Genomic DNA, 27,593 nt, shown 5'->3' with positions numbered 1-27,593 from the left:
TCTGACACTCCCTTCTCCTCCTGCCCTCAGTCTTTCCCAGTATCATGGTTTTTTCCAATGAGTCAGTTATTTGCATCAGGTGGCCAAAGTACTGGAGCTTCAGTTTCAGCATCAGTCCTTTCAATGAATATTCAAGGTTGATCTCCTTTAGGATTGACCTGTTTGATCTCCTTGCTGTCCAAGGGACTCTCAAGAGTCTTCTCCAGCACCACAGTTTGAAGATGAAAACAAAGTTAGGAACAAAACTACACCAGAGTCTGTGTCAGAAAACATAGATGGGTTTAACTTCACAACAAAGTTACAAGGAGTACTTGAATAAGCAGCTCTAAAATACCTAAAGCCCAGGACATAGAAGTAATCTTTCCAATTAATCAGCAATTGATGCTATAAACTTTACTATCAGCAAGTTTGCATGTAAACATGTTTATAAACATTTACACAAACTGTGCATCTATTTTAAAAACAAATCAGTCAAATACTTTAACAAATTTTCAGTTGAAGAGCAATTGAAAAGCTTGGACCACTCATGCTCTGATAGAGTGCCATGGTTTTAGGACGCCAGATGCAGTTTAGAGGAGTGAAGCTTTCAGAGAGGGCAATTCAACTAGCCTAACTCCTGGTTCTCTGCTCTAGCCCTCATCCACACTTTTTTTAAACTAGCACTTGATCTCCCCAAACTCAAGGCATCTGTATGGATAAGAATCTCATTTCTAAAGCTTGATTAGCATGATCTCTAGTCTGGATCTCTCGTTAGGTTCTAGACATCCATATCCAAGCACCCACCTTTCGCCTGTTCTTGCAGACCTCACAGACACCTTACAGTCAGTGTCCTCTTGGCTCCCTGCCCACTCTCCCAATGAGTCACTTTCCATTTTTCCATCTCTTATTTCAGTAACTGGAGACCCCATCCCTCTAGAAGCACAAAACAGAACCTAGGAGCAGGCTGTGATGCCCTTGCCTCCATCCCCAGGTCCTGATGACTTTACCTGCTCAATATCTTTCCTGTCTGTCCATCTCCCAGCTCTTCTGCCAACATTTCCCAAACCACCACCTCCCCCTTTAGAGTCTGTGATGGGCTCTAATGGGAATCACCTTCCCTTTTGCAAAATGTTTACAAATGGGCTTTCCCTTGGGCCCTCTTCCCAACCTAGTATCTCAGAAAGCACACATCTGACCATGGCTTTCCTTTATTTGAAACATTTAGACGACTCCCTATTGTTCTCAGTGTGCAGGCAGCTGTCCCCTCCCCTTCCCAGGACTCTGGTGCACCCTCTCCCTTCTGCCTGTGACTACTTCCCCACCTCAGTTACTTCTGCACATACAGAAGCCCTTCTTGAGAGACCCCAGAAGGGCTGGCTCCCTGTCACACACAAGCAATCTTAACTGTCCTTCACAGCACACATCAGGTGTAAGAACAGCAATGACATTTCTATGGTTTGTGTAAGTACCTATTTCCTGTGCTCAACTTTAAATTAGCTCCCTAAAGAATAGGGCTTCACTCCAATAAACCCCTGGAACCTGCACAGGGTTGGCTCACTGTCCACGCCCACCAAATATGTGTAGGATGAATGTGATGAAGAGTGAACGTGAGAAAGGGATTAGTGCTCAGATCATGGGGGTTAAGACCTCTGTTGCTGAGCATCATTCTCCAGCCATACGGAGGTCAGTCTTTCAGGGCTGTAGAGGATCTGCAGGAACATCCAGGCTCTTCCCTTAACAGATTTCCCCAATATAACCCAAAGGCTTAAAGTGTGGGAAGGAGGGAGAGAGGTATTCTTTTTTTAAAATTTTTATTGGAGTAAGGTTGATTTACAGCCTCATGTCAGTTCCAGGTGTGTTTGTATATATATATATATGTATATATATTCCCCCCCCACTCTTTTTTAGGTTCTTTTTCTCATATACACCATTACAGAGTATTAAGGTGAGTTCCCTGTGCTATACAGTAGGTCCTTATTAGTTATGTTTTAAATGTAGTAGTTTGGATGTGTCAATTCCAGTCTCCCAATTTATCCCTCCCCCACTTACACTCTAGTAACCACAGGTTTGCTTTCTATACTTGCAACTCTATTTCTGGGCTTCCCTGGTTGCTCAGTGGTGAAGAATCTGCCTGCAGTGTAGGAGATGCAGGAGATGCGGGTTCGATCTCTGGGTCAGAAGATCCCCTAGAGGAGGTTATGGCAACCTATTCCAGTATTCTTGCCTGGGGAATCCCACGGACTGAGGAGCCTGAAGGGCTACAGTCCATATGGTCACAAAGAGTCAGACACGACTGAAGTGACTGAGCATGCATGCACAACTCTATTTCTGTTGATATTCTTTTAATGTGATTTTTTTCCAAGACAGTGAGAGCAGGTTGGCATCCTTTAGGCATCTGATTAATGGAATCTGTTCAATAATAAAGACTTTAACTGCAACAGCTTTAGTCCAAAATGAGAAAACTTCTAAGAACTGAGAAAGCAGGAATGCTGTTTCCCACAGCCCCCTCCACCATGTATAAACAGAAAGATAAAAAAATGAGTTAAAAGGCAGCATGGTATAGTGGTTATATATGTACATACTCTGGATCCTGGCTACCTATTGGTTGTGTGATCTTGGGCAAGTCACTTGACCTCTCTGTGCCTCGGTATCCTCATCTATAAAATGTATATAATAATAGCAAGTGTTGTTGTGAGAATTAAATGAATTAATGTACATCAAGTGCTTTGAGCAGTGTTTTAGGTTACTTAACATAATATATGACTTAATATATAAATGTTTTCCTTTCTATTATTACTGTTTTTTTTTAAAGCTGTTTTACAGTATTCGAGTGAAAATAAATATACTTTGATTAGAATGGGGCTCAATTAATGTTTAAAGCTAAGATGTTAAAAACTAAAATATGCACTGGCTTGTTCTGTTGTACATAAAACTATTTTCAATGAAAGTATTCCAAATCTATAACCTTGTTGATTCAGATAAAGCAAACAAAATGTGTTAGTGGATGGTTGTTAACTTCTTAACAGAGTGTGACAAAAACACTCTTCAAATATGCATGAATAACCTGTTTAGTGTCCAGTGAATTCACAAGCATATGCCTCATTTACCTTTGATATATAAAATAACAAAATCACATTCTGTTAACTGAAGGAGACAATAAAATTAATCAGAAAAGAATCAACAAAACATATCTCTGCCTTAAAGCAGAGTAGTATACCTATATCTATCCTTGAGTTGTGAAGAGGATATGTTAAGATTACATCAAACAGAAAGGTATTCACAAAAACAATTGATTAAAATGTTTCTAATTAGACACACACCTATCCTTATGATCAAGGAATTCTGTTCCTAAATACGTACTCAAAAAATAGGAAAAAAGGCAGAAAGATATACACAAGAATGTTCATAGCAGCATTGTTCATATAGTCAAAACACTGAAAACTCAAATGTCCATCAGCAGGCAGAGATTAACAAATCATTATGTATTTATACAACTGAATACCATATAGCAATGAGAAGAATGACCACTGTTACACATAATAAAATGCACGTATCTCATAGATATTATGCCAAGTAAAATAATCTGTACAAAAAAGAAGTACGTAAGTGATTCTTTTTAGATGAAGTTCAAGAATCATCAAATCTGATAAATGACGGTAGAAATCACAACAGTGTTTGCGTCTGGGGAGACAGGAACAGTATAGACTGGGGGGAATCTATGGGGTGTTAGCAGTGTTCTACATCCTGACCTGGGGGGTGGTTACTCAGGTTTATACATATGGAAAATTCCTTAAACTGTACACAAAGACATATGTACTTTATGTACCTCACCGTATGTGTTTAACTCCTATTATTAAAAAAAATCTTCCTAATAGTTTAAATCATGACCAACTGTACACTGATTTAAGAAAACTGACCGCCATCTGAGTTCTTCACACACTGCTGCAGAGTTGGCAGACAGCTCTTTCCATGTACACACCAAACTAAGTGTTACAGAATGAATTGTGTGCCCCTCGCCCTTCACGTGTTGATGCTCCAACCCGCAGCGTGACTGTATTTGGAAATAGGACCGTTAAAGAGGTAATTAAAGCTAAATATCATCATAAGGCTGGACACATAACAGAACATGACTGGGGTCCTTTTAAGAAGAGGAGGTGATATCAAGTATGTGCCCTAATGAGAAAAACCCATGTGAGGACATGGCGACCAGGTGGCGGTCTTCAAGCTGAGGAGAAAGGCCTGCTGACACCTTGATCCTCAACTTTCAGCCTCTAGAACTGTGAGAAACTGAATTTCTGTTGGCCAAGCCACTCAGTCTACGGTAGTCTGTTATGACAGCCCTAGTAGACTAACACAGCAAGTAAAGAGGCTTCAAGAAAAACTCTTGGAGCTTGATGTGGGCTCTCTGGAGTTTGTGGGACCCAGGATGTTGTCTGATTCTTGCTGTGAGAAATCAAGAAGGTAGTCAAAACCAGCAGGGCAAAGAGAGAGAGGGCTGTCTTTGAAACAAAAGGCACATCAACTGCCACTGGAACAGCAGTGTGTGTTTCCTGTGGGCTCCATGGAAGCAGCCTGCTTGAGCTGGAGGAGAAGTTTAACACTAGACATATTTAACACCACTACACACCTGAAAGGTCAGTTTTCATTCCAATCCCAAAGAATGGCAGTGCTAAAGAATGTTCTAACTACAAGACAATTGCACTCATTTCCCATCCTAGTAAGGTTATGCTCAAAATCCTTCAAGGTAGGCTTCAGCAGTACTTGAATTGAGAACTTCAAGATGTACAGAAAAGGCAGAGGAACTAACATTTGCTGGTTCGTAGAGAAAGCAAGGGAATTCCAGAAAAGATGCTGAAGCTGAAGCTCCTATACTTGGACCACCTGATGAGAAGAGCTGACTCACTGGGAAAGACCCTGATGTAGGAAAGATTGAAGGCAAAAGGAGAAGAGGGTGGCAGAGGATGAGATGGTTGGATAGCATCACCAACTCAAGGGACAGAAACCTGGGCAAACTCTGGGAGACAGTGAGGGACAGGAAGGCCTGGCATGCTACAATCCATGGGGTTGCAAAGAGTTAGACATGACTTACAAACTCAACAACAACAACACACCTACCAGAATGGCTAGAACTAAATGAATGATATGAGACCAGGTGCTGATGAGGATGGGGACCAACCACAGCTCTCATAAGCTGCTGTTGGGGGAGTAAATTGGTCCACCACTTTGTAAAACCTTTGGGCCATATCTCAAAACCTAAACATTTACCTGTTCCATGACTTAGCTATTTCGCTCCTACAGAAATGAATGCTTATGTGCACCAAAATGTTTAAGAATCTTCAGTGAGACAACCTAAGTGTCCAATAGAAGATCAGAGAATAAACTAAGTATATTCACACAACAGATTCATGCTCATGCTCGGTTGTGTCTGACTCTTCGTGACCCCATGGACTGCAGCCCACCAGGCTCCTTGGTCCATGTGATTTTCCCGACAAGGATACAGGAGTAGGTTGCCATGCCCTCCTCCAAGGGATCTTCCCAACCCAGGGATCGAACTGCATCTCCCATACTTCAGGAGGATTCTTTACTGCTGAGTAACTGGGGAAACCCCACACAATGGGTTATCAAACCACAACAGAAAGGAATGAACTACTGATACATAAAACAACATGGATGAATCTCTAAAAAATATTGAACAAAAAAGGCAGACACAAAAGGTTACATACTCAAGGATTCCATGTGTATGAAGTTAAAAGCAAGCAAAATACTCCATGGTGATAGAGGTCAGACAGAGCAGTGGTTACCTTTGGGCTGCAGGTGATATTAACTAGAAATGGCCATGAGGGAGCTTGGGGGAAGTGGAGGAGGGGCAGGATGTGTTCTGTGTCTCATCTAGGTGCCAATTATATGGTTTTCAGATACACAAGATTCAACAAACTGCACACTTGAGATTTCTGTACTGTGTTCAGGTTTCACTGCAATTTTTAAAAGTCAAGAATGAGGCAGGGGTTTGGAATTTTTATTATTACACTGGACTGTATTATGTGATTAATAAGCTGGTTTTGACTTCACACCACTCAAGAGAGGGAAATCTAAAGGACCTGTGCAGGATTATATTCCAATGGGGAAGAGAAAACAGATCCTCTGAGAAAACAGATACGTTTTTTCAGTCCACAATTCTGCTTTAGCTTTTATTTTGAGTAGCTCTGGTTAAAGGTGGCAACTTGACCACATACATTTTATTAAGAGAAACAGAGAGAGAATAGCCACAAACAAGAGATTTTTAACACATTTCTTTGGAAACGACTAGACTGTAGACTCCCTGGCCAGGCATACAGGCCTGGCAAAGGATGGAGGTACACAAGGCTCTGGAAAACAGGCCTTTTTTCCTGTAACCAGACAGTTGGATCCCAGACCTCTGCTCCATGTGACACACACACATCACCAGAAGCCAGCAGCCACTTCTCAGGAAAGAGAGTGGCATATGGGGATTCCCAGGGAAGCGCTGAACTGGCTCCTTGGTTGACCACTGTAAAAAGCAGCTACTGGTCTGGTGGTGGACAATGTTGGTATCACATCCAAATCCTCACCTGGTCAATAGCCAGCATCCATGACTCATTGGCCAGCTTTGCCTTTTCATATAGAGAACCAGAAATACCTGAGGATGTATGTTCCCCTCCCCACAGTCCCGTCTCAATGCCCAAGACCCTTACCCAGTGACTGACAGGTATGCAATGCGTACCACCAAAGCCACCGACTCTGGTCGGGACAGTCCTGAGACCACATCATACCAGAACTTCCCCACCCTCAAGCCTTTGAGATCATGCCCTTGTCTGACGGACACCCTCCCCGCCCCCACACCCTGCTTCTCTTCCCAGAGCATCTCCTTAATAAAGCAGTGCCTGAACATAACAACCCTCTTCTGAGTTTCTGCTCTGAGGGGCCCAACCTAAGACCTTTACAAACCCTGCCAACTAATACAGACGCTTTGCTATCTCCCATGTCACAGCCCTAATATGAATGGACAATCCATGATGACCAGACATTAGCTGAAAACCTCTGGCATGGAAGGGAGCCATCCAAATAAGCGAGATATAAACAAGCCCGCTGTAATTCCCCGAATGGAAAAAAGAAGGAGGGGGTGCTAAGAGAGGAAAAAATTTAACTCAGGAAAAGAAGAAAAAGTAAGACTCACTGTGCAGATAATATAATGAACAAAACCTTAATCATCCACCTTCATAAGTACAGTCTCTTTACTTCGTCAAGGGGAGCCTCATTCCATACAAGAAACTGCAGACAGATGGTTAATTACACCCCCTCCACACCTTGCAGTTCTCAGGTAAGCCTGCCCGCCTCTACCCCGACCCCTGTGCCTTCATCTACTGAGAACAATTTTGAAATCAGTCTTTGCACTGCCAGTAAGTGGTATTTTGTGTCTCACTGGGAGCAGCTCAGACACAATAGCAAACAACATCCTAAGCCCCTCAGCCTCCATTCGTCCCCAAGCAGGCTTCGAATACCTCACACAACTAAAATGTAATATGCACCTCTAACACTGGCTTAACATTCTGTCTTCAAGGCTAGACAGCATCTACCAGAGCAGTGCCAATTTATACCAAGCTGAAAGCACACTTAGTAATTTCTTTTACATCAGCCATGGATCTTTTCTCCAGGTTAACACATTTTGGCAGGCTAAAAAAGATAAGGGCTTATTTGAAAGCTAACCTAACTGTTCTTTTCCTTAACAAATTTTAATAAGGGGTATAGACTATTAATGATTTTGGTTACAACTTTCTAGCACATTCCTTTCTTCTCACCCCTTAAACACACACATACACACACATATATAGTTTCTTCATGACAGAACACAGAGTAACAGACTATTTGGAAAAATAACACACATGCACACTGTAATTTCACCATCCAGCTTTTGTCCATCTCATTTTGAGAAGAAAATTTTAGATTTATGTATTTCCTAATGCTTCCACTCCTGAGCCTGCTGCTGCTGCTGCTAAGTCGCTTCAGTCATGTCCGACTCTGTGGGACCCCATAGACGGCAGCCCATCAGGCTCCCCCGTCCCTGGGATTCTCCAGGCAAGAACACTGGAGTGGGTTGCCATTTCCTTCTCCAATGCATGAAAGTGAAAAGTGAAACTGAAGTCGCTCAGTCGTGTCCGACTTTGTGGGACCCCATAGACAGCAGCCCATCAGGCTCCCCCGTCCCTGGGATTCTCCAGGCAAGAACACTGAAGTGGGCTGCCATTTCCTTGTCCTACATACCTACTAAGAAATAAAATGGGAGTTGTGTTCAAGGCTTTGCTCTTAAAGAGACGTGACTCCTTGATACATGTTGAGAAAATACAGATGAAAAGACACAGTACATTTTACCATTCTATCTTTATTTATGCCTAATGCAGAGTTCTGACCCCTGAATTAAATTTTGGGTAAAGCACAGCAAAAAGCCGGGCTGCTGGCAGCTAAGGCTCAAAGCACATCAGCCTCCAGAGCTCCAACAGTGACAGAAAGCCTCAGGGACCAAAGCTAAACGTTTAGCCACTTCAGTTATTCTCTAATAAGCCCTTTTCGTGTTGAAATGTTGGCTTTGTTTTGTCTGTTTGCTTTTCTCTTCTTTCTTCCCTGACATTCTTTTCCTTTTTTGGTTAATAGTGGGGGAGGGGGGAACATGATTGCTAAAGCCCTTAAATTTAATTACAAAATGTTAACTCAACCATTCCTAAAGGTTCACTAGAGAATAGACAGAATTCCTTTTAAAGATGGAAAAATAAGATACACAGAAAAGCAACATATTTTCTTATTATGTAGACCATATATTCAACAAATATGTATTCAGCATATACTATATGTGCATATATGTATGTGCAGAGTATCCATACGCTGTTAGCTCTCGCAGTGCTAAAGAAGATGAGAAAAAGGTCAGTGGGTGGGTGTATATTGTAGAAGGACAAGAGAGGGATGGAATAAAGTAAGCACAGTGCTGCAGTCCAAAGTGAACTGCAGTTGCTCTCTAACCAGTGGTACCCAGGGCTGTGAGCATTTATACCAGGAGTCAGCGAGCTCAGTTCCAGGAAACATATCTGGCCCAGTGCCTGGGAGTTGGGAATGGTTTTACATTTTTAGATGGCTGGAAAAAAATCAAGAGAGGAATCAAAATTTTGTGACAAGTGAAAGTGATACGAAATTCAAATTTAAGCATCCAGAAATAAAGTTTTATTGGAGCACTGCCCTGCTCGCTGCCTTACACGTTGCACACAGCATTTGTACCACCACAGCAGAGCTGAGAAGTTGTGACAGGCGACAGAGACTGTACGGCCCCGTGGAACCTTTTTTACTATCTGGCCCATTCAGAAAGAATATGCTGACCCCTGGTTTAGAGTGGGGAGATGTCACTTATGCCCAAGGTCATCATGAGGGGAGTGACACATCTCCCTTACTTTCCTAGAGCCCTTGACAGCCCAGTGGCCCTGTGTGGGAAGAGAAGGGAAGGGTAGGTTTCATCATCCCTCCTTTTACTGCTGAGGAAGCTGAGGCTCAGCTCAGTCAAGAGAGACTTGATCAATGTTGGCAGCTAATGAATGGAAGCACCACGCTCCATCCATTTTGAGCCTTTCCATCACAGCAGGTAGAGACTGGCGAGACGCTGGTGCAACAGCTCCCCACACACAGACATCCCAGGTGGGACAAGGCATCACAAACAAGGGCGTCCAGCTGGGCAGGTGGGGTGGGGGGCTTTTGCTGGGCCCCAGGACAAAGGGGACAGGAGCCGTCAGGGCCTGCTCTCATCCCTGGACCCAAGGTGAGGCCCTCTTGCCCTGTCCGTTAGTCACTGATAGAACCTCTGAGAGCCTCAAGTCCCATCTGTAATTTAAGTCTTCTGATACGGTTATGAAGAGTAGGTGAGGTCAGTATGAGAATCAAGTGAGTTAACTGTGTATAGTGCTCAGCACAACGCCTGGCACTCTGTAGCTATGATGTTAACTTGCTTTCATTTACTGGATGGGGAACCTATTGAGGTTTTTTCCTTCATTATTGCAGTAAAAATGCTGTATAATGTTGTGTTAGTTTCTGCCATACAACAATGTGAATCAGCTGTAAGTTTACATACACTCCCTCCCTCTTAAGCCTCCATCCCACTGCACTCTCCCATCCACCACTCCAGGTCTTCACAGAGCAGTGAGCTGACCTCCCTGGGCTATACAGCAGCTCCCCACTAGCTCTCTATTTTACATGTGGTAGTGTATATATGTCAATGCTACTCTCTCAATTTGTCCGACACTCCCCTTCCCTCCCTGCTCCCCATGTACAGAAGTCTATTCTCTATGTTTGCGTCTCTATTCCTGCCTATTAGGCTTTGAAAATAGGAACTGACATGTCCTTCTACTAGACAACAGGAGAGCCATAAAGAGTGTAATCACACCTCAACACCAGACTAGATTAGACTTTAATACCACCTAACACTATGGAAACATTCCACCTGTGGAACAAATTCTCGCTTCTTTAGGTCCCCCTCCCCACCCTGCCCCCAACACACATGCCAGGTATGAGAAAAAAAGATTCCTGTACTTTCAAGTTATTTGGAAGAGAAGTGGGTGTAAAAAGTAGTTTCATATCTAGGAAGAAATATATTAGGTTGAAATTGAGAAGGAAGTAATTGAACTGAATATCTAGCACTCCTGAGATTTGGGGGTGGTGGCTTGGGAAAGAAGCAGGAAAGGAGGGGGCAGGAAAGAACTGTGAGGAGAGATGAGCCAGACTGGGAATGCCGGCCAGTCCAGCCACGCAGTCAGGACCCAGAAGCTGAGCATGGTTCGTACAGCCCAGGAAGCCACTAGATCTAAGAACCAATCCACTTGTCTGATTCCACTTTTCACACTAATAGTTTCTTCTTTTGGAAATAAAACATCTACTCAAAAATAAATTTCCCTTTAGTATTCTTGTGACCTGCTACACTCACACTACCAAATATACAGATATGCTAATAATTTGAAACAAATTTTAAAAATCCTCTGATGTGAAATTATTTCATGCTATAAGGAAACAAGCACTCTTCTGATGGATGTAATACAATAGAACAGTGTTTCTTCAACTGCATGTCAGGAACCATTAGAATTGAAATAAGCTTAGTGAGTTGACAATCATATAGAATAGAATGGAAAAGAACAGAAAATATCCAAGTGCTTCACACATAATAAAGGACCAGTATTGTCAAGTGAAATTTTTGTTTCAGTGATATGTTTGTGTGTGTGTGTGTGTGTGTTTAAACACACTCATCTATATTGTTAGGCTATGATATAAACTATATTCTCACGAGAGGTCTTGGTTAAACAAGTTTAAAGGCACTGAAATAGAGTGTGATCCACATAGTAAGTCCAGTATAAAAATCCTAATTCATTGACTAGCCACATAAGAGGGTAATTATTGCTGATAATTGGAATCTCTTTCAATGATAAGCTCTTCCTCTGAATTTAAGATATGCTACCATTTACAAGAAAAAGGATTTATGCACATCTTGTCAAGTACACCTCTTCTCGAAAATAAAGTGTATCTGTCAATCAATATGGAATTGAACGTGAGATACAAAATTTATCGAAAGTCAGAAACGTAAATGGTCACATTGTTCAGAACAACGGTTAATCAACTGCTCAGTGAAACAAAATCATTACTGTATTTTTCACACTAATTAATCCACCATGGAGCAGAAGAGCAGGAGGTTGGAGAGGAAACTTACTAGGTAAGGATCACCACACCTCAATAACCTCCCATGATGACATGGCATACACAAAATGAGATTCCTAATCTCCCCAAAAAGTGAGATTTCAGAAAAGAGAAAGTCATCTTGTGTTTAACTCCATATAAAGTCTCCCTTACTAAGAGCCATTCTCTCAGTTACTCTCTTCTGAATGCCAAAAAGCTTATTATCTCAAAGATAACAGGAATTAAAATCAAGCAATTAATTAATAATGGATGTGATGACCACTGATTTTAAAGGGAAAAGCCATGTCAAAAAATTTACTTAGTAAGACTGAAGGTTTTATGAAAAGATGTAGGTTTCAGAGGTCACCTGAGAACTGTTTGGAGTAGACAGCCAGAAACAACTGCAATCAAAACTAGATAGGGATGCCTATAGAGGTCATGGGATTGAAACAGAATAGGTGAATGAATGAAGGGAGTCAAGATTTTAACACCAATTTAAGTAAATACTCCTTCATAATTGCCTGTATTGGATGACTTTACACAAATCATGCAGAAGGGCTGGGTTGTAGAGGGCATGAATATATACCTATAGGAAGACAGCAAAAAAACAACTGTCTTTACACTGTGTGAATAGGCATACAGGGCTTAGAATTAAGGGCGGCGTCCCATGGAAGGACAGCATCACATGCACATTCAAAAGTACTCTATGACATACAAGTTAGATAGGTGTGAATATGCCAAAAGTGGTGTTTACAGATGAAAAAGACGCTGATCAAAGCAGCATGTAAAACATTTGAATAAATGATTTTGTAAAATGTGAGTGTAGAAGAATGTCATATTTTAAAATGACTACTTTTATAATAAGGTGATTTAAAATATATGCAAGTGAATTAATAAATATAGATTATTAAATATAGTATAAACGTTTATAGTAAATTAAATTTAACAAAATATTATTTATTAAATAGAAAAAATATCCTTTACCTATATCACTACATTGTGCATATTCAAGTTGATGTAAAGACTTCTAAAAACTACCTCGCTGGAAAACTGGGTACTACCTTATAATCCAGGGTACTTTATACATGGGCATACATGGTAATGTGCATCCCAGATAATTGAGGATTGTCAACAGTTGGCTTATGAGTAAATTTGAAGAGCAGGAAGCTGCTACAATATATTAAAACCCCTAAAATAAAATAACAGTAACTGCTATCCCACAAATTCTTACTATTAAAAATTCCCTGTGCTATCCCTGTGCCAATGTGCACAAGAAGATGTTGTTGTGCTGCCCCCATCCCCCTTTGGAGAAGGCAATGGCACCCCACTCCAGTACTCTCACCTGGAAAATCCCATGGACAGAGGAGCCTGGTAGGCTGCAGTCCACGGGGTCGTGAAGAGTTGGACACGACTGAGCGACTTCACTTTCACTTTTCACTTTCATGCATTGGAGAAGGAAATGGCAACCCACTCCAGTGTTCTTGCCTGGAGAACCCCAGGGATGGAGGAGCCTGGTGGGCTGCCATGTATGGGGTCGCACAGAGTCGGACACGACTGAAGCGACTTAGCAGCAACAGCAGCATGCCCTTTTAGCCCACCTGTGAGTTCACGGGCGGCTCTGCTGGACAGCTCCCCTCACACACTGCTGGTTTCCTACCTCCACCCTCTCAGCCTCTCTGCTTAGCTACCCACAAGGGTTTTCTGCAGTGCCTACAAAGTTCGCAGCATTAAAGTGCTTGGGACTTGATGCCCCCAGGATTAAATGGGGGATAAAATCCCACCTTCCCCACTGGTTGGTAGACAATCATAAAGACTAGCGCCTCCACTGCCCACAATGGTAATCTGCTCACTAACTTGCCTCTTTTCTTACTTCCCTGTTTTCCTTCCTTCCCTGTCTCATTTTTTCCCATTCCTCATTTGTGCTTCTTGGGATCACCTCCCAAACAGACTATTTGTACCCAAGTCTTCATCTCAGGCCATGAGTGCATAAACTACTTAGCACCAAGGGGAAATTTTGTGTCTTCTTTTAAAAACAGCTGTCTGCAGGGATCAAGGTCAAAGAGCTTTAGCCCCATTCTTTATACCTGGAAATGTCTCATCCATTCTTTGCAATGAGTATTTGATGATACCTTACTAAGGCAAGGAATTTTTCTACGGGTTGTAGGGTTTTTCTATGCCCAGATGAACAAAACAGAGCTCTAGTTTCAAAGGTCTTAGACCTAAGAATGAGATATGAAATATGGAAGAAGAAAAGAAACCCTATGGCCATCTTCACAGTTCAGTCCAGAGAAGAGTGAATGTGCAGTTTCAAGAAAGGGACCACTTCCAGCTGACTAGTATTTCAGCACTACTCAGACACAGCTACTCTCCAAGTTTTCTAACTCAAATGTGTGATTCAGGACATATTCTCTTTTTAAAAACCCAGCACCGACTCACCCACAGGTCAGCCCGAACACGGTAGTGTGATACAGCCTTACAGGTGACTGATTCAATACTGAAAGGCAAAGCATCACATTGCAGGGTCCCTAAGTGACAGCTCCATGTATCTGTGTGACACTACATGGCCAGGAGAAGCAAGGAAACCAGCAAGGTTTACCTGATTATGCCAAGCATGTTCCTGTCTCAGGCCCTTTGACATTCACTACCTAGAAGGTCCTGCCCTCCAATACTGGGTTGGTCAAAAAGTTTGTTCGGGTCTTACTGCCCCATCAGTCAGAAAAACTCAAATGAACTTTTTGGCCAACCAAATACTTGCATGGCTCACTCTTTCAACTCTTTAAGCTCTGAGCTCAAGGCATTCCCTGACCACCCACTATAAAGTAACAGCCACCCCTACACTCCACACTCTACTCCTTCCTTGCTTTCTTCTTCATAGCACTCACTGCCACCTGAAATATATGTGCTTATTTATTTTTTAATCCCTTCCTCTAAAAGGTCGGTGGTAGTAGGGACCTTCTTGCCCCTGCTCTATCCTTTGCACCAACAATAGTGAGTGGTGGAGAGAAGATGTTCAGAGAACATTTGTTGAAGGAATGAATAAATGATTTCAACATTAAAACCTCAAAATCAACACTCACCACAGTCAGATTTCTATAAATTTGTCTGGAATCACACATGACCCTGTAGACCCCTTTTGAGGGTCTAAAGCATACAGAATTATTTCGTGAAAAAAAATTTGTAAAGCTTCAATGTATGTAGCAGGTATGAATAAATAAAAGTTTTAATGCTGTCATGAACTTGAACAGGCCATGGAATGCAACTTATTCAATGTCCATGATGTAAATAAGAAAGAAATCCTGAAATTTTAGATCTTAGATACTATACCTATCTTTACCAAAAAATTAATTTATTCATGTATTCATGCAAAAAAACTTTACTGAGCACTTACAATAGGCATGGTGTTGGGAGAAGAGCTATATTTGATTTTTCTTTTGCCATATGTTGGCACTGCAGATAGGGAAAGCTCATCTTTTCAAAAACACTTATATTTTCCTCCATTATTTACTGAAGTCAGCAATCCTTGAGAGAAAATCTTTATAGGAAATACTTCAGGTGGGGTCTTTTATTCAGCTAATTTTAAAGGCAAAGATTTTTCTCTTTTCATTGAGTTTATGGGAAGGAGGAGCTACTGTATTTAACAATATTTAATGCTATTAATTTTAATAACAAAAATTATATAAGCAGTTGTCAAACTTTAATTATATAGGACTAATTGGTTCTACCACAAATTTATGCTCTCCAAACACAGGAGGCCTTCATAGTCAGGTAATAATCTTTTATTTACCCCTAACTAACTCACCACTACATTCCCACAGCACTTGGTCTAAGTCTTTATTATTCTACCCATGGCTTCAACCCTGCCCAGCTCTCTCTGACTTGACTTAGAAGACCATGGCCAAATTCCTTTCTTTTCATCTCAAATTTCCCATGCTTCTGTCCCAAAAGAGCCCTTCTCTTGAACAGTCCTATCTTAAAGATTATGTTCCCATCAGCATCCCCATTAGTTAGCCTCTCCCATTAGTTCCCATTACCCTCTCCCTTACACTTTTGATCTCTATCCTTCACTGGTTTCTTCTCCTCCACTTATAAGGTAGATTCAGGTGTCCCTATACTAAGACATTACTTTCCCTACACCATGCCCTACCTTTGATGTAGCAAACTCTCTCTCCCCTTCATCCTACTTATTAAAAAGGAAGTCTGTCCTCGCTGCTCTCCATATGCATCACCCTCCCCTATTCAATCCCTCACAGCGTGGGTACACTTCCACCTGCCTCAGGATAATCAAGGAAAGCCAAGTCAAACCCAACGGCTCTTCCTTCCCTGCGCCTCCACCCGCTTGGGGCGTGATGTAGGAAGGGTGGTACTCCCTCACCTTTCCCAGCTTCCATGACACCACACTACTGCCACCGCATTCCTCCAACTGCCCCTTGTTTAATGCTCATAACCTCTTTTTTCTCTTTTCCCCTCCAACCCAGATGTCCTCCAAGGAGCCTACCCTTAGCCTTTGCCTCTTCTTGCTCCACTCTCTTTATCAGTCATTCCTGAGACATTAAGTGAGTGAGTGAAGTCGCTCAGTCATGTCCAACTCGCTCAGTAATGTCCAACTCTGTGGACTGTAGCCTACCAGGCTCCTCTGTCCATGGGATTCTCCAGGCAAGAATATTGGAGTGTGTTGCCATTTCCTTCTCCACGGGATCTTCCTGACCAGGGATGGAACCCGGGTCTCCTGCATGGCAGACAGACGTTTTACCTCTGAGCCACCAGGGAAGCCCCCCTGAGACATTAAAACTGCTCCTAAATAAATGACTTACAAATCTCTCTTTGTCGCTCTAACCTCTCTCCAAAACCTATACCTGTACTGGAGTCCCTTCATTTGGACAAACCTGTCAGGCTCAAAATGAAACTTCTTTATAAAGAAGTTTCCTCATCCTCCTCTGAAGGAGGATTTCTTGACAATGACCCAATCATTCTCACAGCTGAGCCTGACAATGACCTTTGATCTCCCTGATCAGTGTTCAGATTATTCTTGTACCCTGTCTCTTGAGTTTGCTCTCTCCCTTCACTCTCACTCTCTCATTTCCTCTGACCCTTAATTTAACAACAGAGCTTATCTTGTCTCCCTACTGCCGTTCTTTCCTCATTTCATTACATCCAACACAATTCAAGATTGTCACTGTGAAGCTCAGTTATAGTTCTGTCAACCTTCATCCTCAAAAACCTTCCAAGGCTCCCTGGCAGTAACTGAATAAAATCCACATAAAAGTTGCCCCACAACCTTGAATGACTGTCTTTTCCTTATCTCTTACTTCATCTCTGGGCATCTCCTATGCTCCAGCACACACCATTCTTTTTACCCCCCACCCCCCAGTTTAATTGAGAAAGAATTTTAAGCACACCGTTCGAGAAGCCTGGTAGGCTACAATCCATGGGGTCACAAAGAGTTGGACACAACTGAGCAACTTCGTTTTCATTCTATTCCCTGAATGGGCAACACACTTCCCACCACCAGGCCTCTGCTATGCTGTTCCTCCCACAAATATGCCCTTCATTCCCTGCCAGCTCAAAACCCACCTATTTAAATCTCAGCTCAAAAGCTCATTCTTCCAAATCTTTCTTGATTTTCTTCCTTCTGAAGTCATTGTTGTATCACATGAACTCCTAGAGCTCTACAGGCATATAGCTTTTTCAGCACTTCACCACTTTCCACCATTTTTACTTGCATGACCTGTCTCTCCTTCCTGGCCATGAACTTCCTCTGGGCAGGATCTAGGTCTCCTTGTTTTTCAAATCTCCAGCCATCATAACATTTCTCAAACTCTATCCAAAGGTATACACTGCCTAAGATGTTGTAGGCAACAAGTAAATATTTGTAAATTAATGATTGTAACCTAAAGGGTTAACTCTGGATTTTAGTGGTTGAAAGTCTCTCAATTTTAACAACAATTACTTTTTCTTTATAGGATGTAAGTTCAACCTCGCCCACGGTACCACAGTTTATTCCTTTTGACCCCACAGGTCAATTTTCAGATGTCTTTTATTCCCAAATCTTCTAAAAAACAAACTTCTTTAAGAGACCCAATAGTGGAAAAGAACAGAATTAATGCTCCTTTAAGAAAGAAAACACATCCATGCAAAACAAATGACTTGCTTCAGGCTACAGCAAAAGGTACAACTATTTACAGACTGAATTACAGGATTCAAGCTGTATCATTAACCTTAATAGTGCAATCTTTAGAAAGCCAGGCATTGAATTTTAAAAATTATCACAGGTTAGAAAGGAAATCACTAATTCCTGAGTCATCAATTGTGCTGTTGTATAATTATTCTTTCTTTAAACAGTTTATTTACCTTGATAATTCCTAATACTCTTAAACTTTATGGTAAGACATTTATATCTCTGGATTTTACTTGCACATATAAACTTTTCTTTAAAAAAATAGCAAAAACCTCTTAGAATGCCTTTTACGTTCCAAAGTACTTTTCTCAGAAAGAAATTGGCAGAACTAATAAGAGAGTTAAGGACTAAGATTCCAAATTCATTTTTATAAATCTATCGTAAAACTTTGGATGCGATCCAACAACCTCACATTAAAATTTTAGAAGGCTTGACTTGAAGGACATGAGGAAATTTATTTTAATGTTCACAGCTCCAAGAAAACCTGGTCTACAGATCATCATTAATTAAGAGAAGACAAATGGGAAGACAAAAAGCATATGTGGACAGCCCTGGTTCTATTATTTTCAATGCAACCTCTGCAAAACATAACAAAAATTTTTTTAAAAGAGAAAGAAACATCTGATGCCAACATGTTGTATACCTACTTGAGTAGCTATGACTGCTATAGGCTTTTCAAGAGGACTGGGGCAGCCAGTTTGGATTCTGACAGCAATGCAGTAGAATTTAAGGTGTTATGATTCAAATATGTTCTAAGCAGGTTAATCTAGTTCCACAACATTTTAATAAATAAGTATCAAGATATAAAGTGTAAAGGTGCATCATTCTTATAAACACTGCAGGAGAAAAACAGGAGCTGGGGAGTCAAACTGCAGTGGACGCACATATGAATACAATATCTCCCTTCGTGTCTCTCTCAACCCAACCCCACATAAGCGGATCTTTATCACGCAGAGACAATTAAACAGCTATAGACCCTGGATGCAATTCCGTGTCCTGGCTCCCACTGGGTGATTTATTGCCAGCCTGACATTCTCCAAATTTTCTACTTGCAGGCTACACTGGCTAGGAAAGCAGACTCACTAACCTGGGACCCCATCACTATGAAGCTTGGGGGATTTTAGTTCCCCAATAATACATGGTACCACCTAGCCATTGTGAAAGCTGGAAGAGTGGATGCCACTAGCATTAGAAATAAAGTATCCCTTTTCCTAAGGAAAACGCCCTGCTTGTGATGCTGACCAAGGGGTGGGCGGGGGACCAGTTTCTCAATGATTTTTTTTTTCTGTTAAAATACTACCCCCTCATCTCTCATACACACCTTCAGAGTTCATTCTACAAGATCCAAGATAAAGACCATATTCTTCAACCATAAGATCTACAGTGTTTAAATGTGGACCGAGAAGGTTTAGTTGACATTCAAAGTTGTGGGGACAGTGGCCATTAGACCCTTCTCCTTCAGGTCAGACAAGAGAAAAACAATAGAAATTGCAGAGTCAGGGCATCTAAGACCCTTACAGACTAGGAGCTGAGGAAAGAAGTGTCACAGGATGGAAGCTCCCTTCAAAACCTGACTGCCAGCAAGCCCAGGAAAGGTAACCATTATACTGTTTCCCTGCCATGTGCCCAAAGCCACATGCACACTTCCACATCCCCATCTCAAGCGACATGTGAAGGAAAAGGGGAAATGAGGGGAAACGAAGGGAAGTGAGAATCCCTACAGCCGGCCATCCCCAGGCGGGAGCAGAACAGAGACTGTGAACAGAGTTTCAGGGAAGAAATAACATTGTCCCACAGTCAGCGGGTGACAGCAAGTCAGGGCACCCACAGATCTCTGGGTTTGGAGAGCAGTTTGCAGTCATAGGAGTACACACACACACATACACACATAGATTCACACACATGGGATTTTACAAATCCGCACCCACGCCTCTGCCTCCCTCCACACTCACACACCAAGTGCATCCTGCTCACTTCACCGTTGTCATCACCACACTCTTTCTCCCGGAGAGTCCGCCGAGAGCTGAGGGATCCTAGCGGGGATTCCTGGAAATGTCATCCCCCAACACCTTCGGTCCGCCACCCCCATCCCTTCGACTCTACCTTTTACACACACACACACACACACACACACACTCCTGCCATGACTGTCATCAGACTCACCGCTGCCCCGAAAGCACGGCATGTCAGCGCGCACAGGACACCAGGCGTCCGTATCCTCAACGCCCCCTTCCCCCGCCCCGTTAGCTCGATGGCTCTAGGCATTGCCTCCCTGGATGTCGCCGGCTGTCCCCTCTCATCCGCACTATTGTTCCCTGCAGGCGCCCGGGGGCGCCCTTCGGCGAGGACGGGGGCCCCGTCGGGGGCAGCATCAGCGCCGGGACCCCCCATTCACCCAACCCTCCCTGGAGGTGGTACCTTGCCTGACAGCTGGGTCCGCGGGCCCGCAGGAGCAGGCGGCGCTAACGACAGCGTTGGTGCCAAGTCTGGGAATAAAGCTCCTCTCCAGCCGCTCCTACCTCCAGCGCCACCATCTTCTCCCGCCGCCGCCGCCGTAGCGACCGCAGCCGCCCTCGCCCAGCTCTGGCTGGGGCTTCGCAGCAGCCGCTCAGGCCCCTCCGGTCCTGCGGCCCCACCCCCTTCTCCCCACCCTCCCGCCCCTCGTGACGCGCGCCAGGGCCGAGCCGGCAGGCTGGCGAGGGAGGGCGCCGGGGCGGGGTGGGGGAAGCGCGCGCGCACGGCGCGAGCTAGGCGCGCCCTTGCCTCCCACGCCCACCCGCGCCCACGCGCGGCGCGCGCGCACGCAGCAGCCGGGCGGCGTCCTCCACGCGCAGCCTCTGAAGCGCCCCAGCCCAAGGGCTGGTGGGCGTGAGGGGCTCTACAGCCTGTCGCTGACTGGCGCGCCTCAGCTCGGGCAGGCGCGTTCTGGCGTGCGCGGGTTCCGTCGGAGCTCCGGGGACATCCCTCTGGCTTTCGCGTCGCCTCACGGAGTGGGCAATGCGGCTGCTTCCCTGAGGGGACTGACAGGGATATCCACCCTCTTCGGTGGAAGCCCAGAGGGTCCCCGGTTTCCTCAGCAGCAGCTGCAGCCAATGTCTGCGCGCAGAAACAGGCCGCGCTGCCGGACCTCAAATCCCGGCCGCCGCGTCGGCTCCTGAGGGGTATTCCCTTAACTGAGTTACTGCCGAGCTTTCCCGCTCCTCCAGCCCCTAAAATGATGCCTGTACTGCACTGCCTGGCAGGCACACAAGGCCCCCTAAGAAAAGAGGGTTGCTGATATGTCTGGAGCCGGCTGCAGGCCTGCGATTTCGCCACTAGGGAGTGAGCCACTCGGGTTCGGACCGGAGCGGCGCTGACCGCGTGTGCAGCCCTGAGGGGAACTGCCCAGTCCTGCGGGAAGAGAAGAAAGCCTCTGGATTATGATGCCGGGAGTGTAGTTGAGCCTGGCTTAGGGTATCAGCCCAGATATGCCTGGGAAGGAGGAAGGCGGGGACCTTGGCAGCAGGGACCAGGTGGCAGGTGCTGTGCGTTAATGAAAAGCAGTGGGATGGACAGGCCTCAGGAGACCTGGGTTCCGGTGCCGGCCTCACCTGTAATTGGCAGTGTAATATGAGTGAAATCATTTCCTTTTTCACCGAATACTCAGTAATAATAAGAAATGATATTTGCACAAAGCCATCTTCATACATATGTTCTTATCTGGTAAAATGAAGATAAGCTCTGGTTATCCAGATTTCTTGGGAAAGGGTTCTTTCTTTTATCACACTGTGTTTCCATATTAAGCCGAATGCCTCCAGAAAAGCATTATCAAAGTCTTGTGTTTTAGCTTTAAAATTCACGTTTCCATTCTATTCCATAAATCTCTTTTTCGCTTTAATTAAAAAATAGCTTCTCCCCCGCCCCCCAAAAAAGATCTTTTAGTAAAATTGAAATATTATGTACTAGGAAGGGGGCTTCCCTGGTGGTGAAGTGGTGAAGAATCCGCCTGCAATGCAGGAGACCTGGGTTCGATCCCTGGGTTGGGAAGATCCCCGCAAGAACGGCATGGCAACCCACTCCAGTATTCTTGCCTGGAGAATCCTATGGACAGAGGAACCAGGGAGGCTGCAGCGCATAGGGCCGCACAGAGTTGGCTAAGACTGAAGCCCCTTGGCACCGCACAGCACATACTAGGAAGATATATCTATTCATCTTGTAATCTTACATATTCATTTTTTGCCCCAGCAACTATTGCATATTTATGCCAGACAAGGTCCTTGTTCTCCCAGAGCTCATAGAACAATGGAGGAAACAGATATTAAAACAATCAGATGAATAAGGGCAACTGTGATGTGTTCTCAAATGCAAAGGTGCTGAGGGTTTACAAGGAAACCTAATATGAACTACAAGATTGGGTAAGGCTCTACAGGGAAATGACTTTTCAGTTTGCCCAGGAGAGGCACTTCCAGGTAGACAGAAGGAAATGTGCAGAAGCCCACCCAGGTGCGCCTGAAGTGAGAAGGAATGAGAGATGGGCAGTTGCAGCCAGAACCTTGGGGGCCTTTTTTGAATAAGGATTTTATTCTGTGTGCCTTGGAAGGTCACTGCAAGACTGTAAGAGTTGGGAGTGAGTGATTATGATCACATTTTAGTTTCTTAAAAATGGGTGAGGGAACTATGTGAAGAAGTGTTTCATGGAGGGTCGAGACATCCATGCCTGTATATTCGGTAAATATTTAGGGTTTTCAGTTTTTACACGGACTGTTCTTCTGTTTGTTTTTAGTTACTGCCTCTGCTTCCATTCATACTAGTTTTGTGGTCTTTCTGTAGTAGTGCCTACTTTGTTACTTTTAATCTGCTGTGTTTTAGGGAAGAAATGAACTAATCTTGTGAGAATTTCAGGTTGAGTAAGAGGCTTTTTCTGTGCATACACTTGGTGTCATTTGGTTTGTTAGGCTTATTTTCTACTTTTCTGTTGTGCTTACATTGAGGCAAAGTTCCTTGATTCATGAATAAGAGATACATTATTGCTTTAATAATGTAATATATTTTCCTCAATCTTGCATCACAGGATTTTTGTGCAGATTAAAGAAAGTGTGTGAAATGACTCTGCAAAGTATTAAGTGCCATATAAAAGAAAGTAATCATTGTAATGGCAGCTTCAGTTCAGTTCACTTCAGTCGCTCAGTCGTGTCCGACTCTTTGCGACCCCATGAATCGCAGCACGCCAGGCCTCCCTGTCCATCACCAACTCCTGGAGTCTACTCAAACTCATGTCCATTGAGTTGGTGATGCCATCCAGCCATCTCATCCTCTGTCATCCCCTTCTCCTCCTGCCCCCAATCCCTCCCAGCATCAGGGTCTTTTCCAGTGAGTCAACTCTTCGCATGAGGTGGCCAAAGTATTGGAGTTTCCACTTTCGCATTAGTCCTTCCAATGAACACCCAGGACTGATCTCCTTTAAGATGAACTGGTTGGACCTCCTTGCAGTCCAAGGGACTCTCAAGAGTCTTCTCCAACACCACAGTTCAAAAGGATCAATTCTTTGGTGGTCAGCTTTCTTCACAGTCCAGCTCTCACATCCATACATGACCACTGGAAAAACCATAGCCTTGACTAGATGGACCTTTGTTGGCAAAGTAATGTCTCTGCTTTTGAATATGCTATCTAGGTTGGTCATAATTTTCCTTCCAAGGGGTAAGCGTCTTTTAATTTCATGGCTGCAGTCACCATCTGCAGTGATTTTGGAGCCCAGAAAAATAAAGTCTGACACTGTTTCCACTGTTTCCCCATCTATTTGCCATGAAGTGATGGGACCAGGTGCCATGATCTTAGTTTTCTGAATGTTGAGCTTTAGGCCAACTTTTTCACTCTCCTCTTTCCTTTCATCAAGAGACTTTTTAGTTCCTCTTCACTTTCTGCAGGAGACCCGGGTTCGATCCCTGGGTCGGGAAGATCCCCTGGAGAAGGAAATGGTAACCTACTCCAGTATTCTTGCCTGGAAAATCCCATGGACGGAGAAGCCTGGTAGGCTACAGTCCACAGGGTCGCAAAGAGTTGGACACGACTGAGCGACTCACTCTCTTTCACTTTCTAGAGACCTCTAAACTAACCGCTTACCTAACTCCCTCCCTTCTCCTCCCCTGAACCTTCCACAAAAACCCAGAAATGCCTGTTTTCTTTTGGTGAGCACAAATGTTGTCCGAAGTGCTCAAGTTACTCTTTGTGCCTTGGCTGACAGGAAACTCAAGCCTAATTTGCAGGTCATTGTAGGAAAAGGGTAAATTCATATGGCATTCTTATCTATGTCATAGCTCTTCCTTTGGTCTTGTTTTTCTATTCTATCTATAGTTTTCCTGTGCCTGCTTTATTGGTATTTTCTATTTTATTATAGGTATTCTTATAAGCATTTCAAATATGTGTACCCACCTAATTTTAACAAGGGTCAGAACTGCACTTCAAGGTTTCAGAAGCCAGTATATAAAACACTGGCACCCTGCCAGCCATTGTAGCAGGTACAATACTATAGAAACTGTGCCAAGTGACTTGGGTTTAAATTAGGCCTTGTCCAGGATTGCATGTGGATATGAAGTCTCTATGCATGCCAGTCTAGAGCCTCCTATATATAAGCAAGCCAAGTTTGTCTCCCAGTGGCTTATAGATAATTTCATAATTTTCTTTAGTGTGATCTCCATGTTCCCAAACTCCATCACCCTGCTCTGTACTTACAAGTATATCTTAGTGGCACAAACACTGTCTGTCACTGGTAAGAGGGCAGGGATCCATGAACTGTTACTCATTTAGGTTTCTTTTCATCAGCAAAGACCTGAAGATTCTAGGATTCACTAAATTCATTCACATTTTAAAAGAGTGTGACCATATCTTTCATCCTCTTTTATGATTCTGGACAGCCCAAACTGGACATGTCTCATTGGATAATTTGTTATTGTTCACTCGCTAAGTCCTGTCCGACTCTTTGTGACCCCATGGACTGCAGCACACCAGGCTTCCCTGTCCTTCACTATCTCCCAGAGTTTGCTCAAACTCATGCCCATTGAGTTGGTGATGCCATCCAACCACCTCATCCTCTGCTGCCCCCTTTTCTCCTGCCCTTTAGCAGCATCAGGTCTTTTACATTGAGTCGGCTCTTCCCATCAGGTGGCCAAAATATTGGAGCTTCAGCTTCAGCATCAGTCCTTCCAATGAATATCAGGGTTGATTTCCTTTAGGATTGACTGGTTTGATCTCCTTGTAGTCTCAAGGGCTCTCAAAAGTCTTATCTAGCACTACAATTTGAAAGCATCAATTCTTCAGCTCTCAGGCTTCTTTATGGTCCAGCTCTCACATCCGTATATGACTACTGGAAAAACCATAGCTTTCATTATACAGACCTTTGTCGGCAAAGTGATGACTCTGCTGTTTAATATGCTGTCTAGGTTTGTCATAGCTTTTCTTGCAAGGCTCAAGCGACATTTACTTTGGTAATGGTAGATTCTTTTCCTGGATTTCAAGTCTGTATCAATTGCATTCTATCTCAGGCCTTGAGTTTAAGTCTTATGAGCTGAGTCTGTGTGTAGAACAAATAATCAGCAACCTTTGGGTAGTGAGGTTTTTCTTGAGGATTTCAGCTTTGTTAGCATTAGATAATCTAGCAACCTTTTCAATTTGTTACTTTTGTCACAGAATTTTAAGTATATGGACAAAATAAACAATTATGAAATGTGTATCTCCTAAACTTCCATGAATCTTTTACACATCAATTCTTATTTCACCAGCTTTTCCTCTAGATATACATTCTGTCCTGGTTTCAGCCAGATCCTTGTCTTTTCTATTCCTCAAATAGGTCAGGTTCCCTCTCTCTCTTCCTTGAATCACATTCACTGTACCCTTTAATGGTTCCTATCAGAATTTTGTACTGTAGCTATGTGTATCTGATGCACTGGAAGATATTCTGGTTCCGCACATAGTAATTCTACCACTGAAAATGAAGTTTCTGAATGAGAAGTGTCATGGGATCATATTGTCTTATTTAAATGGTTACGTGCCCATTCCTGAACCAACCTCCATGGCTAACAGCAAGGCTCCCACCCCTGTAGCTGGGTCAGTTCTCCCCAGACCACATGGTTAATAATAGAAAAAGACCTAAATACTACTACAAAGAGGGGGAAATGGACAGAAGCAAAGGAAAACAAAACAACTATCTTGTTCATCTCAGGCTTGTACTAGAGAAAAACGAGAAAATTTAATCCAACTGTACAATAATAAGGGAATTAGTACATAGATGAATATGTCTTTATAGTGTTATATAATGCAGCCATTAAAAATGTTATGTCCATAGATTTTTTTAATAATATGGAAGAAATACAAGCTTATGTTCTCATCATAGTTTTTAAAAATCAGGATTCAACATTAGGTAGAGAGTTGATCAAAACTTTTGAAAAGTGCATAGAAAAAAAAAGGTACATCAAAATGTTGGCGGTAGTCCACTTGAGTAGTACTGTTCTTTTCCTCTTTCTGTGTTGTAGTAGTTTAAAAAAATTTTACACTATACACATGACCTTAACAATTTGAAAAAATAAGGTTACTAAAAATGTGGTTGTAAAAATTAACATTACCACCAGATGCCTAGTGACATCCCAAAATAACTATTGGGTCACTTTGCATTTCTAAAGCAGTTTTCCAAATTTGATTTATCCTTCAGGCTTATTTCAAATACCACATACTTGAAGAAAATGTTTTCAGACTGTGTTGCTATCATTGATGTACCTTACTATCTGAGCGTTTGTTTGAAGCACTGGGAGCCTTACCGCGTCTTTGAAATGTCAGGATATAAGTAGACAAAAATTGATCAAATTGTTTGCTCATTCTGTTTAACATCTGCTTATGCACTTGTTGTTTCCCATGTTATGTCAGTAGTAAGACAGCTGAATATTATGGTCATCTGGTTGGAGCAGCATAAAATATTGACATATTTAATTCATCATACACACTGGGAACAATTTTACTGGAAGAAAATATGACCATGTGTTCTAGATAAAATATAACATTGCAACCAGGAGTGTATTTACTTAAAAATAAGAAGTTGGGAAATTAAGTGCTCAGCAATTTCAGAAAAATTTTCTCTTAATATGTGTTTGCTATAGATTTATATCTTTTTGCCACTTTACTAATTTTAATAATGATTGAGAAAATTCTGATAACCAGTCCTTTTCTTTTATCAGTTTAAGAAATAGGCAACCATTATTCATTTCAGGCAGGAGATCCCCTCAGTGCTGCTTCAACACTAACACTAACACATGAAAGTGTAATTTAAAAATCACTGTTCTAGTCCTATTTTCTGTTAGGTATTTTGTTCTGGGTTTGATGTATCACCTCCCCAATTAGTTCCTGAAAACTTAAAGATTAGTGACTAAATGTCAGTTATATTCCCTTTGTGTTCCTTCTACCAAACACCTAGTATATTAATAAAGTATCTAGGAAGTACTCATCAAATATTTGTTGGCTGGTTGCTTTATTTGCTCTCATTCCAGTCACAGTTGGGTTGTTCAAGAAGACTATTGAAGTGATTTGCCTTTAAAATAATTTCCTTTTCCTTCGTTACTATTTTTATTAGAATTCACATGGCCTTAACAATTTGAAAAAATAAGGTACTAAAAATGTGGCTGTAGGTCTCTCTATTGACTCAAAAATAAAGAGCTCAGGTAAGGCTTTGAAGGTGAAGTTGCTCAGTCGTGTCCGACTCTTTGCGACC

At 42.8% G+C, this 27,593-nt stretch overlaps 1 protein-coding gene across 2 annotated transcripts in view; it reads right to left on the bottom strand.

Moving 5' to 3' along the window:
* Nucleotides 1–20,421, bottom strand: part of APBA1 (amyloid beta precursor protein binding family A member 1) — a 242,931-nt gene extending 222,510 nt beyond the window's left edge. For both annotated transcript variants that reach the window (XM_070375790.1, XM_070375791.1), the window contains exon 1: nucleotides 20,282–20,421. The gene's annotated coding sequence lies outside the window, so the exon portion shown is untranslated. The remainder of the gene's footprint in view (nucleotides 1–20,281) is intronic.
* Nucleotides 20,422–27,593: the final 7,172 nt, after the last annotated feature.

Source organism: Bos mutus, chromosome 8 (genome assembly GCF_027580195.1).
Source record: "Bos mutus isolate GX-2022 chromosome 8, NWIPB_WYAK_1.1, whole genome shotgun sequence".
Lineage (NCBI taxonomy): Eukaryota > Metazoa > Chordata > Mammalia > Artiodactyla > Bovidae > Bos > Bos mutus.
This window is presented reverse-complemented; position numbering and strand designations above follow the sequence as displayed.